Raw genomic sequence first — 22,051 nt, 5'->3', positions numbered from 1 at the left:
CAGTGTGAAAATGAACTACTATACCGTGTGTTTTGTTGTGCTGCCTCTTCTGCGTCTCACACGGCCAACATAACAAACCTAACATCCTTTCCAGGCAGGGCTCTCCTACAGAGTGGCTATCTGGGTAGGAATAAACTATTCACAGGTCTGATGAGAGTCACAACGGCATCTGCCAGAAAAAACAAATTTCCTGTGAGAAGAATACCTGGTCTTCAGTAAGACACTTTGGCACTAGGCTGTAAGACAAGATCAAGAAGTATTCTGACAAAAGATAAAGGTCAGGATGAAAATCAAATTAGAGGAAAAAAAATACAACAATTCAATAAATGTTAGCTGTTAAGTATAGCTTTGTCTACTCAAAATACTTCTCTAATTATCTTATTTCAGTAAAATACTGCTGTAGATTGCAAAAGCAGCCTGATTTTCTGTTCCTCTGTGTATAAATCCCTTTTACAATGATCAAGAGATAAGAGACTTTTCCCCCAATTGCTGACTCTGGGCTGGGCTTATGACTTATTTTGGCCAATAGAATGTGATAGAAATGACATTATGCCTGTCTGAGCCTAACTTTCAGAAGGCGTTGTGGACTTTTCCTCCCTCTTGAGATTTTTTCCCTCTATCATGAGAACAAGCCTAAACTAGCTTACTGAGTGTAAACGACCATGGGGAAGAAAGCTGAGTCACTTCAATTGGAAGTCAGCCAACCCCAGAAACAGAGCTGCTCAGCTGATGGGCAATTGATTACAGGTACGTGGGGAAGCCCAGCCAGTCAAACCCAGTTAGCCCAGCTGAGTGCAGTCTAATTCGGTGACCTTCAGGATGAAGAACAAAATAAATGATTCTTATTTTAAGCCAAAATTTGGGAGCGCAATCCTCCTCTTGTTGATATCTATCACAATGCTATTATAGACTCTTTTTGTACTGTCAAAGCTCACTTAACTTTTAGCATTCATTTCAATTGGCATTTCATCTAAGAAGATTTTTCTAATTTCCTCAAGTGATGTGTTATCTCCCCTATAATTGAACCTCATTTTTATATTTGTGTCCCTTTTTAGTTTGTTTCGTAACTGGTTTTCTGTTAGAGGTGTTAGTGTCCTACTCATCTTGCTTTTCCTACAGCTAATCAGTGGACACCCAGGAGGTACAAGGATGTTACCCAGACCTGGCCAATTATGCTACCATTTCCCACAATAATCTCCTTAAGAAGTGAGCACCAGACCCAAGTCATTCAGAGACTGCCTGTAAGATATAGGTACTGAAGGAAAGAGTCTGGTTTTTCTTTTAGATGAAGAGCTATAAGAATAGAGGTCTGGTCCTGTAAGAGACTAGGAGAGGAACATACAAAGGAGAGAAAATGACTGCAGTGGGAGACAACAAGAGCCGTGAACAAAAAGGAGAAACAAGCAGCGCTCAGGAAGACAGAGGGGTAAGAAGAGGTAAGAATTTTATCAACACTGAGATACCGAGGCCTGGGTCTGTCCTGCTTTGGAACTAATTGATTCTCTCGCCTTTATTTTTTTTTCTTCTCAAGCTCAAGTGAGTTGTGAATGTCTTCCATGGAATAAGCAACCAAATATGTATTTACAGTAAAGCCATTTGGTGGGGGTGTTGGTTATTTAATATTAATATGGTTAATATTTGCATTAACCTCTACATTCCCCTGAGGATAAGAATAAGATCAGAACAACTGAGAGAATAAGAGATAAGGATGACCACTTTTATCTTTATATTATTTATCTCTTCTTTTTAAAAAACAATAATTAAGGCTCTTTTCTTTTTCAAAAGTGTGTGGTGTTGAGTTCTCAATCCAGATGAACTTTGTGAGTGAGCTACGGAGAACTGAGATAGGCCTCAAATAATCCAGCAGCCATTCTATAAAGTTGACAGGTGAAAGAAAATTCCTTTTAAGTAATATAAAGCACCCACTTAGCAGGTAATTACTAACTGAAGGAGAAGTTAAAATGACAAAGACACAAATGGGTCTACTACAAGACAAGCTAAGAAAAATGCTAAAGAGGGGGTACAAATAACAGACATCACAGTGGGGTTTGATGATGGAGTAGATAATGTCAGGTCTGAAAAAATAAGAAAAATCTTCTTGGAAGAGAATTTGAAATGGGCCTTTTAAGTTGGGGATTTTTTTTTTTTTTTTTCCTGAGGAATGAAAGAGGCATTTCAGGAATAATCAAAATCTAAGAAGAAAGAAAGTTTGGGACAGTTTCCAGGAATAGGTAGTAGTCAACTTGGACCGAAAGATTAATAAGGCTAGAAAAGCAGTGCCATTTAGAAGGGAAACACACATTTCAAACCATACTACTTCCTAATGTTAGTTAGCTTGTTAGCCTATCACCGAACTTTGCCCAGCTCCCCATCACACACACGTGAGCATGTGCGCGCGCGCGCGCGCACACACACACACACACACACACACACACACTCTACATTCTAAGCAAATACTTTGAAATTAGTGGTTCATAATCTGATGTAGTCATGGTAGATATTTTGTACCATAGAGCTGTGCTAGTTGTTAAGTTGAGCCTAAAGCTGCCTCCTTACAAATTTAAAATTCAGCCTAAAGTTTTCTCCATACAGTGAGCTGTAACCTAACCTAAATGGATATGTAAACACACTGTAATCTACTCTTGTGGCAATCATCAAATTCCATCTATTAAAACTGTGTTCAAATAGTGTACTGAGCTGTACACAATTTGGCTGTTCCTGTACCTCACTTCCATTTTCTGTATGTCATTTTCCTTTTCCTGCCCCTAAATCTTCTTCCACCACACAGCTGTGCTGGAGTCTCTCTAAGCCTCCTCTTCCTTGGGAGGCTGTTCAATTCCTGAATTATTCTTTATTCAATTAACCTGTCAAAGTTGATTTGTCTAAGGTTTTTCTTTTTACAGATGGTATCAGTAGTTGTATCCAAAGAAAAGCTTCCAGCAACCCCCAGGAGCACTGGGTGACCAAGCAAGGTACCTGCTGGGCCCATTGTGTTCATTGTTTTCTTGTACAACCCGGGATTATTGGTTAGTTCTCCCTTGAATTCTGACACCCCACAGACTTGTGTTTTGAGGCTCTCTGAGTTTGAGCAAATTTCTGATCCAAACTGGGTTGGAAGTTGCAACAGAAATTGGACTGGGCCCAGAACTGGATTGGTTCTGTTAATTAACTGGATTGGATCTAGTTGGAGGCCTTAGATGTCTGACTGGGTCAGAGAGAAACTGGAAGTAAACGGCTGTACTACAGGGGATGCAAACTTCAGCTATCAAAAGTTTGCAGAGATTTTTTACTTTTCTTGGGCATTTGGGTATGGAAAAATTGTTGGCTAAGTTGATCAAGGAGATCTGAGAGTCAAAGCCAAGATTTAGATTAAAAATGGGATCCTTAATTTCTTAAGAACTGAGTAATCTAACTTCTAGCTACGCCTACATTTCCACATAAAAAGTATTAGGCCCTCAAAGCAGTAAATGCTTATAGACATGGGAAAATCTTACTAAAGATAGTTTAAAATTAGAGTGGAACATTCCAAGTGAACAACACTATACTTTAAGAAGTGCATTTAAAAGTGAAGTCTCTCTAATTAGTCTCACCCAGGGATGAGACTTTTTTTTTTTTTTTTTTTTTTTTAACAAAAAAAGACTTTTGGTTAAAGGCAAATAAAAAGCTCCAACAACTAATTGATAAGAAAAGTGAAAACTGCTGATATTTTGGCTTAGTTATTGTGATGGTTAATACTGAGTATCAACTTGACTGGATTGTAGGATCCTCAGTGTGTCTGTGAGGTGCTGCCAAAGGAGATTAACATTTGAGTCAGTGGGCTGGGAAAGGCAGACTTACCCTTAATCTGGGTGGGCACCATCTAATCAGCTGCCAGAATGGCTATAATTTAAAGCAGACAGAAAAAACGTGGAAAGACTAGACCGGGCTAGCCTCCCAGCCTGCATCTTTCTCCCATGCTGGACCCTTCCTGCCCTTGAGCATTGGACTCCAGGTTCTTCAGTTTGGGGATGAACTGGCTTTCCTTGCTTCTCAGCTTGCAGATGGCCTATTGTGGTACCTTATGATCACGTGAGTTAATACTATAAGCTTACACACACACACACACATATATATACACATATATATATCCTATTAGTTTTGTCCCTCTAGAGACCCCTGACTAATAACTACTCCATCCCAAAGTTGAAAAGAAAGCTATCCTAGACATAGTCTGTACAAAAGGAAGATGCTTGTAAAGTAGACTTGCTTTTTTTTCAGATCTATCCATGCTGAGTTCAGGCATAGAGAATGCTTTCTTTGTCCTATTCCTTAATACATTCTACCCTGAACTCAGTAATTTTAGCTAAGAGAGAGTAGCTAAATTAAAAAGACCATCTATCAAACTAAAATACACCTATCTGGCACTTAACCAACTATCTTAAAAGACATTTGTAAAAGCAATTTACATCTATAAGGAAAATCTCCATATGTAAGAGCTCTGTGTACACTGTTTTACATTTACATAACAAGTCATACCTTTGTTTAAGTTGCTTTCTCACATCTTGCCTTAACTGAACTTTTACTTACACCAGTTTTTCCTTGGTTTGAGCAAATGGTACAATATTTAGGCCTAAAGTTTTAGCTCTGTGCTTTTGAAATACAAATCTTGTTTCATGTAAGAATTGTGGCTTTAGAAATGCAAATTTGTTGCCTAGTTAACAATTGCTCAGAACAATGAAACAGGTAATTGGAAGATTGATAGGCTGAATGGGGAGAAACCTCGTAGAGTCTGGCAGATGAGAATCCTTTATGAAAGCTGTAAGATCTGCTTCTGTCTGTGTTTGTACATCCATATACATTACGTGTATGTGATAATATTTGGTTAAAAAAAAGCTAGTTTAAAAAATTGTTGGTAAAATAGGAATGGCTTCAAAATTATCAAATATAATTCAGTACTGGTTTGATTTGACTGCGAGCTTATGTTTTTGGTTGAGGCTCTGGATTTGAGAGTCTGAGTAGGTGGCCATGGTGAGGCATGGAGACATGTTCTCAGTACCTAGACCAGCAGCTACAAGACAGAATCAGGCCCAGTATAGACCCTTTTTCCCTGCCCCAGCTTTGCCTCCTGGCTATTCTGGGAGGGGTTCCATCCTTCAGGCATTTTCTCCATGGCTCTGTCTTTTACCCTGACCTCAATATCTGGTATATAATACAGGACTCAGGCCCTGCCTTTCATAGTCCTCTTAGGTGCTATGTAGCGATTTGAACCTAGGGTAACTAGAAAAGACATTAGGTAGGACATTTGTGCCATAGTTTCAAAATTCTTTTCAGTAATTTAAAATTTTAAAGTCATATTTTGTTAAATTAAGTCATAGTCATAAAATGCCTGATTCATTTTTATATAAGGTAAAATACTAAAATATTAGTTATCGGCATGAGTTTAAGTCTATATACCTTGACATGTTATTTTTATATGGTATAGGAAAGCTAAATATATTTAGATCTGTTAACAATAATTTAGGAAAATGTCTAAAAAATTATAAACTTCTTTTTAATCTATAAATACTGATATAAAACAGTTCAAATTTTTTTCCTAGGATTTTCACTAGAAATTAGGGTTACTGAGAGTTAAAATTGTAGTTAATGTATGTAATTAAAACTATCAGATATTAAAAAAACACAATTCTTTATACAGAACATATAAACAAAAGCAGGATATGCTTTTGGTGAGAAAAGTTGTAAAAGGCATAAAAATGTGTGTTGACATAATTTCGTCTAGTATAGAAGTTTCTTAAAAATTTCAAATTGAATAAAAAAATAGGTAAAACTAAATGAATATAGAAAGTTAGGAAGACCAAGAAAATGTAAAACAAAAAAGGTGTATGAAAATCCTGTGGGGCTAAAAGATGACATCTGATAGATTTATAAGGTTTTATTAAAATTAGCTTTAGTGTTGATAATATACTAATTCAAAAGTAAAATTTGTTTTCCTCTTTTGAACAAAAATTTTATGTGATGTTAATATGTCAGCAAAATGTTTTCGTTCGCCTTTTGAGTAAAAAGCAAAAAACAAGAAACAGAGATGACAGAGAGAGACATATTCCATCTCATGCCATCTCTCTTGGGTCTTTTGTTTGGGAAACTGAGTCTTCTCTCAAAGAGTAAAGGTTTTTGCTTTTTTAAAGAAATCTTTGAATTACTATTTTGGCTACACGAATGATAATTATTTTACAGTGGCTTGTGATTATATTTTGGTTAAATGTTTTAAATCTCATATTTGACAGGCTTCCTAAAATCAAATTTCATCTTCAAAATTAAGCCTCTTTTTTTTTTGACCCTAAAGTCAGGATGCTACAGAAGGCCCCTACAGCATCCAAAGGCGAGAAAAATAGTACTATTTGATGTGTTAAATTATATGGGAAGCTTATCAAATAAGAAATGATGTCTAACCTTCTTTGAGTTGCATTTCATAAATGTTGTTAATATATATTCCAAAATTGTATGGGTCTCCTAAAATTCTGATATGTCTAGGTATATACTATCACTCATAATTATGGTTAGTATGTTAAATTATTGTAGGCCATGAAAATAACCAAATTTTCCTGTGGATTGTGTCCTTATGCCCATCTTCAGTCATTTCCACAGTTAATTGCTTAATTCTGATGCAGTTTCTGAAAACTTCACAAGCAAGCCAAATCCTAGAATATTGTGTTTTCAAGGAGGTTCATGAAAGGATAGAAAGGACACTGATAAGCCCTCTTGAATACAGGTTTCTGATAACTTCATGACCATATAATTTGAATGGGATAAAAATTCCTTTTATGATATCTTTTATAATAAACCAGTAAACTAAGTAGGTGTTTTCCTCAGTTTTGTGAACTATCCCAACAAATTAACTGAACTCCAGAAAGGGCTTGTGGGAACCTCTTTCTGCAGCCCGTTGAAGGACGGGTGACAACCTACTACTTGCAATTGGCATCTGAAGTAGGCTAAGTGCTGTGAGACTGAGCCCTCAGTCTGTGGAATCTACACCATCTCCAAGTAAATAATTTCAGAATTGAATTAAATTATAGGACATCCAGTTGATTCCTGCTTGGAGAACTGTTTGGAGGGGGGAAACTTTTACATTTGGTCACAGAAGTGTACTATGTTGAGTTTGAGACTAGAAACCCCCCCAAAAAAAAAAAAAAAAACAACAACAATTTGTCTTTTCCTTTACAGAATCTAACCCCTCAATACAATGACCCCATTGTGTGGTCAGGAATGGAGAAACCCAAGAAACTTAGCATCCCAATATTCAGGTGCCTTCAGCATCTAAAAATTCTTTTACATCCATGCTTTAAAAGAACTTAAAGTCATTTGATAATGAAAACAATAATTCCAGTTTGGTGTCTAATACTTTTACTTCCCAGCAGCATAATACCACTTTGGTCAGGTTGAACCACTGCACAATTTTGCAGCTTTTTCAGAAAAATAATGAAAACAATTGGAAAGACATGATGTACATGCAAATGGTGAGAAAGTGATACTATTGTCCAATGCTTCCCCATAAATATGTAAAATGTTCTTAGTTCATCTGCAAACTGTGTATTTATTATAAGCCCTTACATCAGAGATTTTGTTTCTTTCAGTTTTTGTAGCACCAAATAGACACAGTAGCTAACAAGAAATAATTCTGAGAAGTCACTGAAATATTTATCACGTGTCAGAAATTTTCTCCTCTGTACCTTTAACCATGTTCCTGGCTTCACATATTCTTCTTAAGAATAAGCTATAACATAAGATTGAGTTCTTATCCTGTTTTTACTACTGATGTGATTTGTTTTCCATGAATAATACTTTGTTAATATCTTTTATATATTACTTTACAATTTCCAAGTACTTTTATATACAGTGACTCACTTAGTGACTCATTCATTTTAACGTAATGGTGTTCCCCAAACCACAGATAATGATAGACACATGAGCTCTTGTGTCAGACTGCGTGAGTTCAAATCCCAGTTCCACCTGCTAGCTGTGTGACCGTGGACAAGTCACATAATATATCTGTGCTTCAGTTTTCTTATCTATAAAATGGAACCTATTGAATAGAGTTGTTGAAGGACTTTAATGAGATAGTCCACGAAAGCATTGAGCACAGTAGCTAGAAAATAGTAAGAGCTGAATAAATGTTACTTATGAATAAACTATTACTTACCTACCTCACTGGGGTATAACTATGGTTTATGGATAAAATAAGCAGCATTTTTGAGTGGTGTTTTTAGAAAAGCAGGCTCACATAAATCTGTGCAGGGAGTATTTCATGATTTCCATGGGGTGAGGGATTTTATTTTTTCTATCAGGTGTGAAGAGGACCCAATGGAAAGTAAATTCTCTAGTTATTGCTAGGGTAAATGTCGGAGAGTTTTTCACAGTAAGCTCCACGAGGGATTATGTCTGTCTTGTTTGCTGTTGCATTTCCAGAACCTAGCATGCACTAGGTACACAATAAATATTTGTTAAATGAGTAAACACATGGAAAAGTCTGAATAAGTATGTGATTAAATTTCAGCTTAGTACATTTTAGGAATCAAATATGAAAGGATAAGTGATCTTTTGAAAGTAGGAAAAGATTTAGGGATGGTGTCTTCAATTATTATAAATTTCTTAGAGAACAGTTGTTAATAAATATCCGGCCGGGCGCGGTGGCTCAAGCCTGTAATCCCAGCACTTTGGGAGGCCGAGGCGGGTGGATCACGAGGTCAAGAGATCGAGACCATCCTGGTCAACATGGTGAAACCCCGTCTCTACTAAAAATACAAAAAATTAGCTGGGCACAGTGGCACGTGCCTGTAATCCCAGCTACTCAGGAGGCTGAGGCAGGAGAATTGCCTGAACCCAGGAGGCGGAGGTTGCGGTGAGCCGAGATCGCGCCATTGCACTCCAGCCTGGGTAACGAGAGCACAATTCCGTCTCAAAAAAAAAAAAAATAAATAAATAAATAAATAAATATCAAAGGGGATAATATGCCTGATGATCATTTTATGTAAAAAATGAAGATATCATTTATAAAATTTTAAAATAGGGTTCTGTGTTTGAATCATTCCTGCCAAGTAATTCGGGAAGCTTGTATAAAGAACTAGAAAGGTAGGGTTCAAGTCAGTGTAAAATCTCTGTATCCCCATTGTTCCTTATCCACTGTTCAAATGTGCTCAAATCTTTGAAGCCTTTAAAGTAATAAAATTCCAAATTCATATATCTAAAAAGTTTTTATAAAGACTCAATTATTGTTCTAACCATGAAATTTAGAAATCATAGTGTCAATCAGTATAAGCTGGTAAAATTTGTGTGATTTTCGAAGGCAAAATCCATTTTTTTGGTCTATTCACTGATTAAATCATTTATTCATCCAACAAATATCGATTGAGTGCCTACGTTGTGCCAAGTAGTGGTAAAGGCAGTCACAGCCCTTCCTCTGTGGAGTCTTCCAGCTAGAGACAGATGAGATGGGTCAGACCACCCATATTTTGGAACATCTTTTCCATGTTGGCCTCCCTCAATCTTCAGAGCATTGAGTCCTATGTTGTCTAAAGCTGGTCTTATGAACAGGCTGTGTCTGTGTGACAAAAGCAAACCTAGCTAACAGATGAGAAATTCAGGCATTATTCACACATCCACACATATCTATAGATGTTTAAAATAATGTAGACAAAATATTCCACCTCTTGGAGTCCTACAGGCATAGTTGAGTAAAAGGAAATGAGATAAGATCAGTTTGATGTCACAGTTGAAAACTGCATTTGTAAATTTGTGTAATCCATCTCTAGCCAAGTTCTTCGGAGACAGCCTAAAATCCTTAAAAAGCCTCTGCATGCTAGATTTTGCATTTAGATCTTAGTATTGTCTTAAAAGATTGTTATTGTTCACATAAGTAGAGAATTCCCTATTGACTACATGATTGAGGAAGCACAAAAATCTGTTATTCTTTCCAAAGTCAATTGTAACTTAAGCTCATTATCTCCCTGCAGATGTTCTATTTCAAATGACAACAGAATCAGAATGTAAATGCTCCGTTGAAAAGGTTCGGAAACTCTTTTACTGAACTGTGCTCCATGTATTTGTCTTCAAAATCAGAGCAGGAAAAAGTTTAGAAAAATCTATGCCACTGGCCTGAAAAAGGGAAAAAACTAAAATTCACCAGGATTTTTGGTGATATCACAGCAGTTTTAAAAATTTTAGCTTTTAATACCTAACTTGTTTATTACATTAAATTGAGCTTCATGTCAGAGGAATGCAGGTTTTTATTTTAATATAATTTGGGACATGTCAGTGGCTCTAATATGATCATTAATAATGAAGATCATTAGTATAATACAAATTGTGGTGTTTTTTTTCCCTCTTCTTCTGGCTTCAGTGAAACCTAAGAGACCCACAAGCAGCTTAAGTCTTAGTGATGGCTACTTCTGATTAAAACTTTAGGAAAAGGCTTACATTTCAACCAACAAAATTTTACTGAAGGAAGCTGGTCATTTGTATATGAGACCACTCTCACGGGTAATCTATCCTCAGATGTCCTAGATGTGATGGATTGCCTCTTTAACAACCTGGCATATGTTTATCAGCACTTAACATTAAGTTAATGAAGCATAAAATACAAAGGCTTCTAGAAAACACAAATGTAAACTATCTTACCATTTGGTAGTTGTTTCTGTAACACCGTGACAATATTTGTATTGATGTGAAACCATATGATAACTTTAATATTGACCAAACACTTACGACTAAGTGAAAACATACTCACTCACCTTAAGCTCCAAATTTATACAATGTATTGAAATGTGTTGAAATGACCATTTCTCATTACAAGGGTTCAATGATTTCCCTTTATGAGAATCCTGTGGCATTGCCTGAACAGCTTTAATATATCTTTGTTAAATGATAACTAAAATATATGTTTTATTAAATTTTTCTTATAAAAATGTGAACTATCTCTTTCAAACTGAATAATACATCGTCTCCATTCATTCCCTTTCATCAGGCTTGTCTCTTTTGTAAATCTATTTTACATAACATTCAGGGTTCTCACTGCCCCACCCCACCTCCCCAGTTCTCTCTGGTAAAAAATAATATGTATTCAAGGATGGGAATCTATTACTACAGGGGGGCATTGTTGAAATTAGCGAACCTCCTAGTTTCCTTGCTGTTTTTCCTCTGGTGGGGGATGCACTGTGAAGAGCAGGGAAAACCTGGTATTGATAATACTATCACCCAACAGGGCATAATAAAATGTGCTGGGTAGGTTTGATTGGTTTTGTTTTATTTTCAAGAAGACAGTCTAAACTAGGTTCATATATTTGTATTTTGGGGGACTATCTGAAGTGTCAAATTATATTGTATCTAGGTGAATCAATTTCTGTGTTTGAGAAAAGGGAATATTCAAATACTTGCCTCCATTTTCCTGATCTATTTTGAATGTTTCAACTAAGCAATTATTCTTTTCTCAGTTACATTTCTGTGCTTAAGGTAGTTAAATGCCCAAATAATTATTGCTTCCTATTTATTTCATAAAGTAAAATCAGACTTAGTTGCCTAGATTTATCATAAACCAAAAATAATGACCTGTAGAGGTAGTTCTAACAGATTATTTTTCCAGTGAATGATATTTTCTGAAAGACAATATTCCATTGTCTATTTACCTACAGGAATATATATATATATATATATATATTTTTTTTTTTTTTCTCTAGAAGCAGCAGCATCTGCCATTCACAATATTGATATCACTGGTTTCCATCTGCCCAATTATAAGAGAAATAATATTTGTTTATCTGAGTGCCAAAAATATCTAGTTTATATTTAGGGAAATTGATCTAAACTTTGTATGACGTAATTATTTGAATATATATGCACATATAATTTAGTTTTGTAAAGCTAAGCTTTAAAATACGAAATATACTTCCATGACAGCACATCAGTGTCAGTAGAGTTTGGATTTCTTCAGTGTTTATCAATCAAAAAGTATAAAACTCAAAAAATATCCAGAGTGGGGTCATGTATATAACATAGAAGAATGGGTTCATGGGGCTAGGTTCTTTGCTAGTATTCTCTTACCAGATTCCTAACACTTGGTAAGAAAAGAACCTAAGTTGTAACAAATGCATTCTGATAATATATACTTTGTGGAATAAATATACATTATATTCTGTTGGAATTAATAATAATAGATATAAGCAACAATTAAATTAAAAACTACAGTGCTAGAGTTTCTATCCTTGCTTCTAACAAACTAAAAGTTAAGCTAAAATTGGTCCATTCTACTAATGCATAATAAAATTCGTGGAAACAAAAAGCCAATAGCTTCCAGGACCTGAAGAAAGTACAAATATAGTATGATACCCTGCGATTTTCAAGAGGAAAACAGAGGTTGAATTTGCAATTAACTGGAATTCCAATTCAGACAACGCAGCACTGTGGACTGTGGCACAGGTCAGGGTAAGGGGCAATGTGTAGGTTTCTGTTAAGTGGCAAAAATTTGAACTGATGCAGTTTGAATTACAGCCTAATGAGGGGTTTGCTAATATCTGGAAAAGCTATGGATCCAAGATTCACTTAATCTTGGCCCTGGTGATTTATTTAAAAGTCATAGACTTTATTCTTCTTATACTGTTTCAGTTTGCAGACTAGAAAACCTCTCCTTCTGCACACTGAGAATTCCCACTGCAGTGAATGGAAAGTTGATGTATGTAAAGCCCACGTGAGCAGTGGCGGTTCAAGCCCAGAGAAAGAAGGTGTCGAGTTGCCTTGGTAAAGAATTTATACACCATGTGTTCACAGCTTCTTGACAGGTATAATAATCAGTGTTGTCTTTTACTATGTGCTGGGATTCTGAAGCACGGTTTCAAATTTGTGACTATCGGATGTTTGATCAAGTAGCTTTCCCTCAAGGGCCTGAAAGGGAAAAAGAGTGAAGAGAAATCAGTGATTAGTATTCATTTGTCAACTACAATATGCTAAAAATATCAAAAGAGCATATGCTATGTGAGAACAGCAAGGATTATTTTGGGTGCTATCATTCATGCACCATCTTCCACATATGAAAAAATTCGTTTGATGTTTGCAAAGGAAGTAATTATCAAATGAGGATGGAAAAGCCACAGTTGTTCCCTAAAATGAAATAAAGAACACCAGTTTGGAAACATTTCAAATGTAAAACATTTCTTTCTTCCATTTCCAGATGATTCTATTTTTCTTCATGAAGGCAAAGAATAACTAACATTTATGTTATGACTCTTAGAACATTTAGTAGCGTTTTTGTTGAGGTACAGACCAGCAAAACCTCTCTCTGCTAGGCTGGAAGCACCAATTTTCCTTCTCTGAAATGGACATTAAATCTGTCTCTCCTCCTACAAGGTCAGCCTGACACCATGTGGAACGGAATAGGCAACTACCTATATGGTCAGATTTTGGGCAGCAGCCTTCCCAGTTACCTCCCCTCATACCTGCCACTCTTCCGCTCTTAGGGGGTCATTTCTTTCAGAGAGAACGGTGATTTTTTTCATCTTTGTTCTCAAAGCTGCAGATATTTTTATTTCAGTGAATGCCAAGCACCATATTGAAAACAGATTTTAACAAAATTGTTCTGTTTACTTTGCGTCAACACTCTCCAGCTGCTTGCTCTGCTTTATAGAGATGTGCCCAACCTCCCCTGGGGCCTACCAAGAGGATTGAAAACTGCATAAAGCCGTTGTGTTTCCTCAGCAGTCACCAATGAGATATTATATAACAACACACGGGCGTGAACATTTTACCTACTACGACATCACCACTCCTACTACTACTCCTACTACTAATGAAAATTTACTGAGTACTCACCAAGTGTCACATATTTTGCTAAGAGTTTTACATAATATTTTTCATATTTAGTGTCCACAACTGACCATTTTACTGAGTCTTAGATTGAATAACTTCCTAAACGTCACTTAGCTACAGAGTGACCAGAGATCTACACTGAGTTCTTTTTTTTTCTTCTTTGAGACAAAGTAAATTTTCGCTTCCTGGGATCAAACAATTCTCCTACCTCAGCTTCCTGAATAGCTGGGACTACAGGCGTGTGTCACCATCCTCAGCTAATTTTTGTATTTTTAGTAGAGATGGAGTTTTCCCATGTGGGCCAGTCTGGTCTCGAACTCCTGACCTCAAGTGATCCACCCTCCTTTGCCTCCCAAAGTGCTGGGATTACAGCCGTGAGCTACTACACTCAGCCTAAAGACTGAGTTCTTAATGAATTAAATGATCATATAACTACATGTCCTGAGGAAATGGGACTCAGAACAGGTAAATTTGGTAAGTCTTTGATCTCTTCATCTATCTAGGGCAGGAGTCAGCCTGAGAGATGTGCCAGCAGCTGAGAAAGCACAAGGCATTCAACATGTGGGTCACTGGGTCACTGACATACCTCTTGGAAAGAACCAGCTGCAACAAATGTTAATATTGTCCTCAGTCATGATTTACAATTTAACTCATTAGCAATTTATTTTTAACAAAAGCTTTTTTTCCAAATTAGTGTGAATCTCGTTGATCAAATTGCCTTACTAATTCTTTTTTTTTTTTTTTTAGGGATAGGGTCTCCCTATGTTGCCCAGGCTGCAGTGCAGTCGCTATTCACAGGAGCCATCCCACTACTGATCAGCACGGGAGTTTTGACCTGCTCCATTTCCGACCTGGGCCGGTTCACCTCTCCTTAGACAACCTGGTGGTCCCTCGCTTCCAGGAGGTCACCATATTGATGCCGAACTTAGTGCAGACACCCAATCGGCATAGCGTACCACAGCCCAGAACTCCTGGGCTCAAACGATCCTCCCACCTCAGCCTCCCGAGTAGCTGGGACTACAGGCACATGCCACCACGCCCATGTCTGGCTGCCTTATTAATTCTTAAAAGAGCCACCGTGGTAGGCAGAATAGTACCTCCTCATCCCCTAAATGTTAAGTCCACATCCTAATCTCCAGAACCTATAAATATGCTAGATTACATGGCAAAGGGAAATTAAGGTTGTAAATGAAATTAAGGTTGCTAATCAGTCTATGATAAAATAGAGAAATTATCCTGGATTGTTTAGTTGAACCCAATGTAATTAAAAGTGGAAGAGGGATGGGTCAAAGAAAAAAAATCACAAGGGAAATTTAAAGAATATTTTGAACCAAGTAAAAATAAAAAATAAAAATGTATTGACAAGTTGTGGGAACCAAAAGATAAATCATTTATGCCTCTTCCTTAGGAAACTAGAAAAAGGGCAAATTAAATCCAAAGTAAGCAGAAGAAAACAAATAATAAAAATTAATGCAAATTAATTTTTCATTAATAAAAATTAATGTGGAAGAAATCAATGAAATTGGAAATAGGAAATAGAGAAAATAAATGAAATCAAAAGCTGATTCTTTAAAAAGAGCAACAGAAACTAAGCATGGTGGTGCATGCCCGTAGTCCCAGCTACTCAGGACACTGAGATGGAAGGGTTACATAGCCCAGAAATTTAAGTCCAGCCTAGGCCACATAGTAAGACCCCCATCTTGAAAAAATAAAAAGACTGATAAAAATCAATAAACTTCTAGCCAGGCTAACAAAAAGGAAGAGAGGACACAAATTATTACCAATATTAGAAATGAAAGAGGTCACATCACTACAAATACCATGGACATTAAAAGGATAGTAAAAAAATATTATGAACAACTGTATATCCACCATTTTGATAACCTAGATGAAATGAACCAATTCCTTGAAAGACACAATCTGCCAAAACTCACATAAGAAGAAATAGACAATTGGAATAGGTCTATATTTATAAAAGAAATTGAATCAATAATTAGTAGCCTTCCAAAACAGAAAGCACCAGACCCTGATAGGCTCACTGGAAAATTCTACCAAAATTTAATAAATGTTATACTAACTGTCTATAATTGCTTTCAGAAGATAGAAGCAGAGGGAATACTTCGTAATTCTTTCTATATGGCCAGTATTATATTAATACCAAAGCCAGATGAAGACACTACAAGAAAAAAAACAAAAAACAAAAGCCACTCACGCCTGTAATCCCAGCACTTTGGGAGGCTGAGGCGGGCGGATCACGAGGTCAAGAGATCGAGACCATCCTGGCCAACATGGTGAAACTCCGTCTCTACTAAAAAAAACACAAAAATTAGCTGTGCATGATAGTGCGTGCCTGTAGTCCCAGCTACTCAGGAGGTTGAGGCAGGAGAATTGCTTGAATCCGGGAGGTGGAGGTTGCAGTGAGCCACTGCACTCTAGCCTGATGCCTGGCTACAGAGCGAGACTCTGTCTCAAAAAAAAGAAAAAAAACCTTACAGACCAATATCCTTCATGAACATAAATTTAAAAATCATCAACAAAAGTTAGCAAATCAAATCCAAAAAGATATAAAAATGTTAATGATCTTAACGTCCATTCATAAGAGATTATTGTATACTTAGCCAGAAAAACTACACAGATATTTAAAATGTAGACCTAAGTTTACTAATGTTAACTATATTTTTCATATTGTTCAATTTTAAAAAATCAGTTTATAATTTAGTATGCAAAATATGAGTGAAAATAAGCTTATATATATATAAACACATACATATAAACATACATATATAGAAATAACATGTCTGGAGAAAAAACCAACAGTGTGTACTAAAATGAAGTGAGATTATAGCTGAAAGGTTATTCTTTATACTTCTCTACTGTCTTAAAATTTTGCAATGAAAAAGTGTCACTTGCATATACAATAAACATCGAATGTAAATCAATAGAAGTAAATTAAATCAACAGCTTTACAAGCAACAAAAATGAAAGAGGGGGACAGAAAAGAGTGTTGTGATAAACACAGAGGTCAGAGAAATCAATATGAGAAGGATACACCCCTGCTGCTGGTTTTGAAGATGAAGCAAGGGGACCAGGACAAAATGAATCTTTCCCAGAGCCTCCTAAAGCCCAATAAAACTGTGTTAAACTTCTATCCTACAGAATAACAAGATATATTTTTAAAATTTTATATTTAATTGGCAAACAATAATTTGTGACGTGAAATGATTAAACCAGGTTAATTAGCACATTTTATCACCACATACACTTATTTTTGTGTGTGTGGTGGAAACATTAAAAATCTATTCCTTTAACAATTTTGAAGTAGACATTATTATTTAACTCATGATTCTGAGCAAGAGATCACTAAAGCTTATTTCTCCTGTCCAGTTGAAACTTTATACGTTTTGATCAACTTCTCTCCTTTCCCCATTCCCCATTTTTCCCTAACCTCTGGTAATCATCATTCTACTCTTTACTTCTATGAGTATAAATTTTTTTTTTTTTTTTGAGATGAAGTTTTGCTCTGTTGCCCAGACTAGACTGCAGTGGCGCAATCTCAACCCACTGCAACCTCCGCCTCCCAGGTTCAAGCACTTCTTCTGCCTCAGACTCTAGAGTAGCTGACACTACAGGCATAAGCCACCACGCCTGGCTAATTTTTGTATTTTTAGCAGAAATGTGGTTTCACCATATTGACCAGGCTGGTCTCGAACTCCTGACCTCATGATCCACCCGCCTTGGCCTCCCAAAGTGCTGGGATTACAGGCATGAGCCATGCACCCGGCTGAGTCTAACTTTTGTTGCCTATGACTTTGGGAACGTATCCAAGAAATCTTTGCCCAGACCAATGTTGTGGAGCATTTCTTCTATTTTCATCTAGTAGTTTCAGTTTCAAGTCTTACAGTTAAGTTTTCAATCCCTTTTAAGTTGGTTTTGTTATGGGGTGAGATAAGGGTCTAATTTCATTCTTCTGCTTTGGATATCCAGTTTTCCCAACACCATTGATTGAACAGATTTTTGTTTATCCATTGCCTGTTTTTGATACCTTCGTCAAAAATCAGTTGACTGTAAATATGTGGATTTATTTCTGGGTTCTCTAGCTTGTTCCATAGGTCTAAGTATCTGTCTTTATGTCAATAGCATGCTGTTTTTATTATCATAGCTTTATAATAGACCCTGAGGTCAGGTAGTGTGATGCCTTCAGCCTTGTTCTTTATGCCCAAAGTTGATTTGGCTATTTGATGTCTTTTGTGGTTCCATACAAATTTTGGGATTTTTCCTATTTCTGTGAAAAATGACATTGAAATTTTGATAGTAAGCGCATTGAATTCTACAGCATTACAGGAGGCAATACATTTGTGTATTCATCTTTGAGAATGAAGTACTTTGAAGTATGGGGTACAATTTTAAAGGTAATTGATAAGGATGATTTAGATAACTGCATGAGACTGAATCCCCAGACAGTTCACAAATGGGTCTATGAGGAAGGATCAGGGAAAGTAAGGGCAGGTTCCACTGAACAAAAGAGGCAGTGTGGTAATGTGAGTAAGAGCAAGAGGCTTTAAAGCCCATGTTCCTGGGTTTGAATCATGGTCCTATTATTTATTATAGTAGCTGTGAAATGTTATGTACATTTAAAAAAATCTCCTATATGTTTCAGTTTCCTACTTTATTTTAAAATTTTTAAAATTTTTAATTTTGCAGGTATATGATGTATATATTTATGTACATGAGATGTACAGGAATGCAATGTGTAATAATCACATCATGGAAAATGGAGTATGCATCCTCTTAAGTATCCTTTGTATTACAAACAATCCAATTATACTCATTTAGTTATTTAAAATGTACAGTTAAATTACTATTGACTATAGTCACCCTATTCTGCTGTCAAATACTAGGCCTTATGCATTCATTCTGTTTCTATACCTGTTAATCATCCCCACCCCACTCCCTACCCCTCCACTATCTTTCCTAGCCTCTGGTAACCATCCTTCTACCCTCTATCTCCATGAGTTCAATTGCTTTGATTTTTAGATCCCACAAATAAGTGAGAATATGTGATGTTTATTTTTCTGTGCTTGGCTTATTTCAGTTAATATAATGACCCTCATGTTGTTGCAAATTACTGAATTTTTTTTTTTCCTGAGTCAGAGTCATGATATGCCATCCAGGCTGGAGTGCAGTGGCATGAAATTGGCTCACTGCAACCTCGGCCTACTGTGTTCAAACGATTCTTGTGCCTCAGCCTCCGAAGTAGCTGGGATTATAGGCGTATGTCACCAGCCCTGGCTAATTTTTTTTTGTGTGTGTTTTTTTTTGTATTTTTACTAGAGATGGGATTTTGCCATGTTGGCCAGGCTGGTCTCAAACTCCTGGTCTCCAGTGATCCTCCCGCCTTGGCTTCCCAAAGTGTTGGGATTATAGGCGAGCCACCGTGCCTGGCATGAATCTCATTCTCTTTTTATGGCTGAATAGTAATCCATTGTGTATAAGTACCACATTTTTTTTATCCATTCATCTGACAGATTCATAGGTTGCTTCTAAATCTTGGCTAATGTGAACAGAGCTGCAACAAACATGATATTGCAGATATCTGCAGTGGGAACCTCCAAACTGTTCTTCATAGTGGTTGTACCAATTAGTTTACTACTTTAAAACAAGATTAAACATGGTACTTTATCCTCATAAGGCTAGTATGAAGATTAAGTAATATATATGAAGCACTTAAAGGAGTTCTTGGCACATGCTAATTGTTTAATAAGTGCTAGTCAACTTTATGATATTTCTGTCCAGTGTTCTGCTTGGAAACTCTGGGTTCCTTGCATTCAATTTTCTCAGAGTCATCCCTTGGAACCTGGTTTTCTCAGTGACTGGGCCGATAGTTTTGGTAGCAATTCCCTGGATTCGATCATCGGGATCATGCATGTGGTAATGCTAGAAGAAGGTAGAGAAGGGTTTCAATGGTAGGCAAAATAAAGAAAATGGGGGGTCATTAGATTAGGAGGAAAAAGAGATTTGGTGAGGCTACTGGCAAATGCCAGCAAATTTGTAAATCTGATAAGACACAGGCTGGTTTTGACTGGAATGAATTCTCCACCCTAGATCCAGCCATGGAGGTCAGGGACAAGATTTTGGTCTTGACTTCCTCTGAGTATTGATATCTTTAGAGATATTCCTCTTTATTCTTATTTTTATTTTTTTGAGAATCTTGGTGACATATGGGTATACATGGAGTCACAATAAAAAACTGAGATGCTTAAAGCTGAATAAATGTAATACTCTAATATGGTTTGACTGTGTCCCTACCCAAATCTCAACTTGAATTGTATCTCCCAGAATTCCCATGTGTTGTGAAAGGGACCCAGGGGAAGGTAATTGAATTATGGGGGCTGGTCTTTCCTGTGCTATTCTTGTTATAGTGAATAAGTCTCACGAGATTTGATGGGTTTATCAGGGGGTTCTGCTTTTGCTTCTTCCTCGTTTTTCTCCTGCCAAGACCATGTAAGAAGCGCCTTTCTGGTCAGGCATGGTGGCTCACACCTGTAATCCCAGCACTTTGGGAGGCTGAGGCGGGTGGATCACCTGAGGTCAGGAGTTTGAGACCAGCCTGATCAATATGGTGACACCCAGTCTCTACTAAAAATACAAAAATTAGCCGGGCATGGTGGCAGGGACCTGTAATCCCAGCTACTCAGGAGGCTGAGGCAGGAGAATTGCTTAAACCCAGGAGGAAGAGGTTGCAGTGAGCTGCGATTGTGCTACTGCACTCCAGCCTGGGCAACAGAGTAACATTCCACATTAAAAAAAAGAAAAGAAAAAAAGTACCTTTCTCCTCCCCTCAGCCATGATTCTGAGGCCTCCCCGGCCATGTGGAACTGTAAGTCCAATTAAACCTCTTTTTTGTTCCCAGTTTCGGGTATGTCTTTACCAGCAGTGTGAAAACAAACTAATACAACTCTTTCTCAAAAAAAGTGGGTATAGCATGAATAAAACCCTTATTTGTATTCTCTGTTTACATTTCTAGCATATTATTGTACAGGAATAATGTTTTTACATATTAGAAAATATAATTGATATCCTTCAATATTATCAAATATAGAAGGAGAAAAGACAATTGATTTTTACTTTAAGAGAGTTTACAATTCAAAGTAGGCATAAGAAAAAAATTTCTGCACAGTACTTGCACTAAATCTTCTTTCCATTTGTATTCACTGTTTACTATTGCTAGATGCTTTATAACTTTTACCATCTCAGACAAAAAACATATTATTTCTGATTTCGAGAGTAAAAATTGTATTTCATTTGATAAACAATAAGATAATGTCAGACCAGTATTTTGATTTTACTTGGTTTTTGCTTGACTGGTTAAATTTTTTAAAAACCTGAGGTGCTTAAAGTCAAATAGTTCAAATTAGCTTCAAACTTTTCTCAGAAGCAACTGTAGTAAGAGTTAGTGAGTGTGACAAATCCCACTTAGTCTTTAAAAATCAAATTAATTAAAATGTAATTAACAGCTAATGTAGGCCTCTTTGATGAAATTCACCATAAAATCCATGAATGACATGACTTGGTTATATTTTATTTGTACCTGAAATGGTCACTACAGTTTAACCTCAAGGGGCCATGATTGTATGTATTGCAAGTGCCATCTTGGCAGGTACAAATATAAATTTCGTGTTCACTTAAATAAAACTCTACTATATCTCATGCAAGAAAAAATATTGTTTGTATGATAAATGCTTTTTACTAAAAATGCTAGTCTGTGGTGATGAAACAACAGGCAATTTAATGAAGATGGAGATTTACTGAAGATGGATGGAACTGAGAAATGGAATTGAGTATACAGCCCAGTAAAGAATTCTGGCCAAGTTATATACTTTTAAAGATGATTGAATGAGCATAATCTTGGAACCCTTTAGTGAAACCTCAGAAGTCTGAATGGGAACACATTTCTTTCAAAATACTTGCACAATTTTGCTATGGACCATTGTGACAAATCAATTAGGATAATTGGTATAAGTCTATATTATCAAGGATGAGAGAAAAATGAATTAGCAAAAAGAAGGTAAATGTTTAAGAAATAATGAGTTGTCATTACTACAAAAAAAGACTTAAGAATTCTAAAAGTACAAATGTAAAGTGGCTTTACATTTGGAATGGATAACAGAGAAAAAGGATGTGAACAAAATGACTTGTTCTTGGTCTGTCTGTAGACCTCTATCTC

At 36.5% G+C, this 22,051-nt stretch overlaps 1 protein-coding gene across 1 annotated transcript in view; it reads right to left on the bottom strand.

The window, feature by feature from the left end:
- Positions 1 to 12,749: 12,749 nt before the first annotated feature.
- The window catches only part of LIN7A (lin-7 homolog A, crumbs cell polarity complex component), a 144,599-nt gene continuing 135,297 nt past the window's right edge, over positions 12,750 to 22,051 (bottom strand). The window contains exon 6 of the mRNA XM_012442094.3: positions 12,750 to 12,906. The gene's annotated coding sequence lies outside the window, so the exon portion shown is untranslated. The remainder of the gene's footprint in view (positions 12,907 to 22,051) is intronic.

This window comes from Aotus nancymaae, unplaced genomic scaffold (assembly GCF_030222135.1).
Source record: "Aotus nancymaae isolate 86718 unplaced genomic scaffold, 86718_ANA_hifiasm-v0.15.2.pri h1tg000016l, whole genome shotgun sequence".
Taxonomy (NCBI): Eukaryota; Metazoa; Chordata; class Mammalia; order Primates; family Aotidae; genus Aotus; species Aotus nancymaae.
The sequence above is the reverse complement of the archived record's forward strand: the minus strand, read 5'-3'. Positions and strand labels throughout refer to the sequence as shown.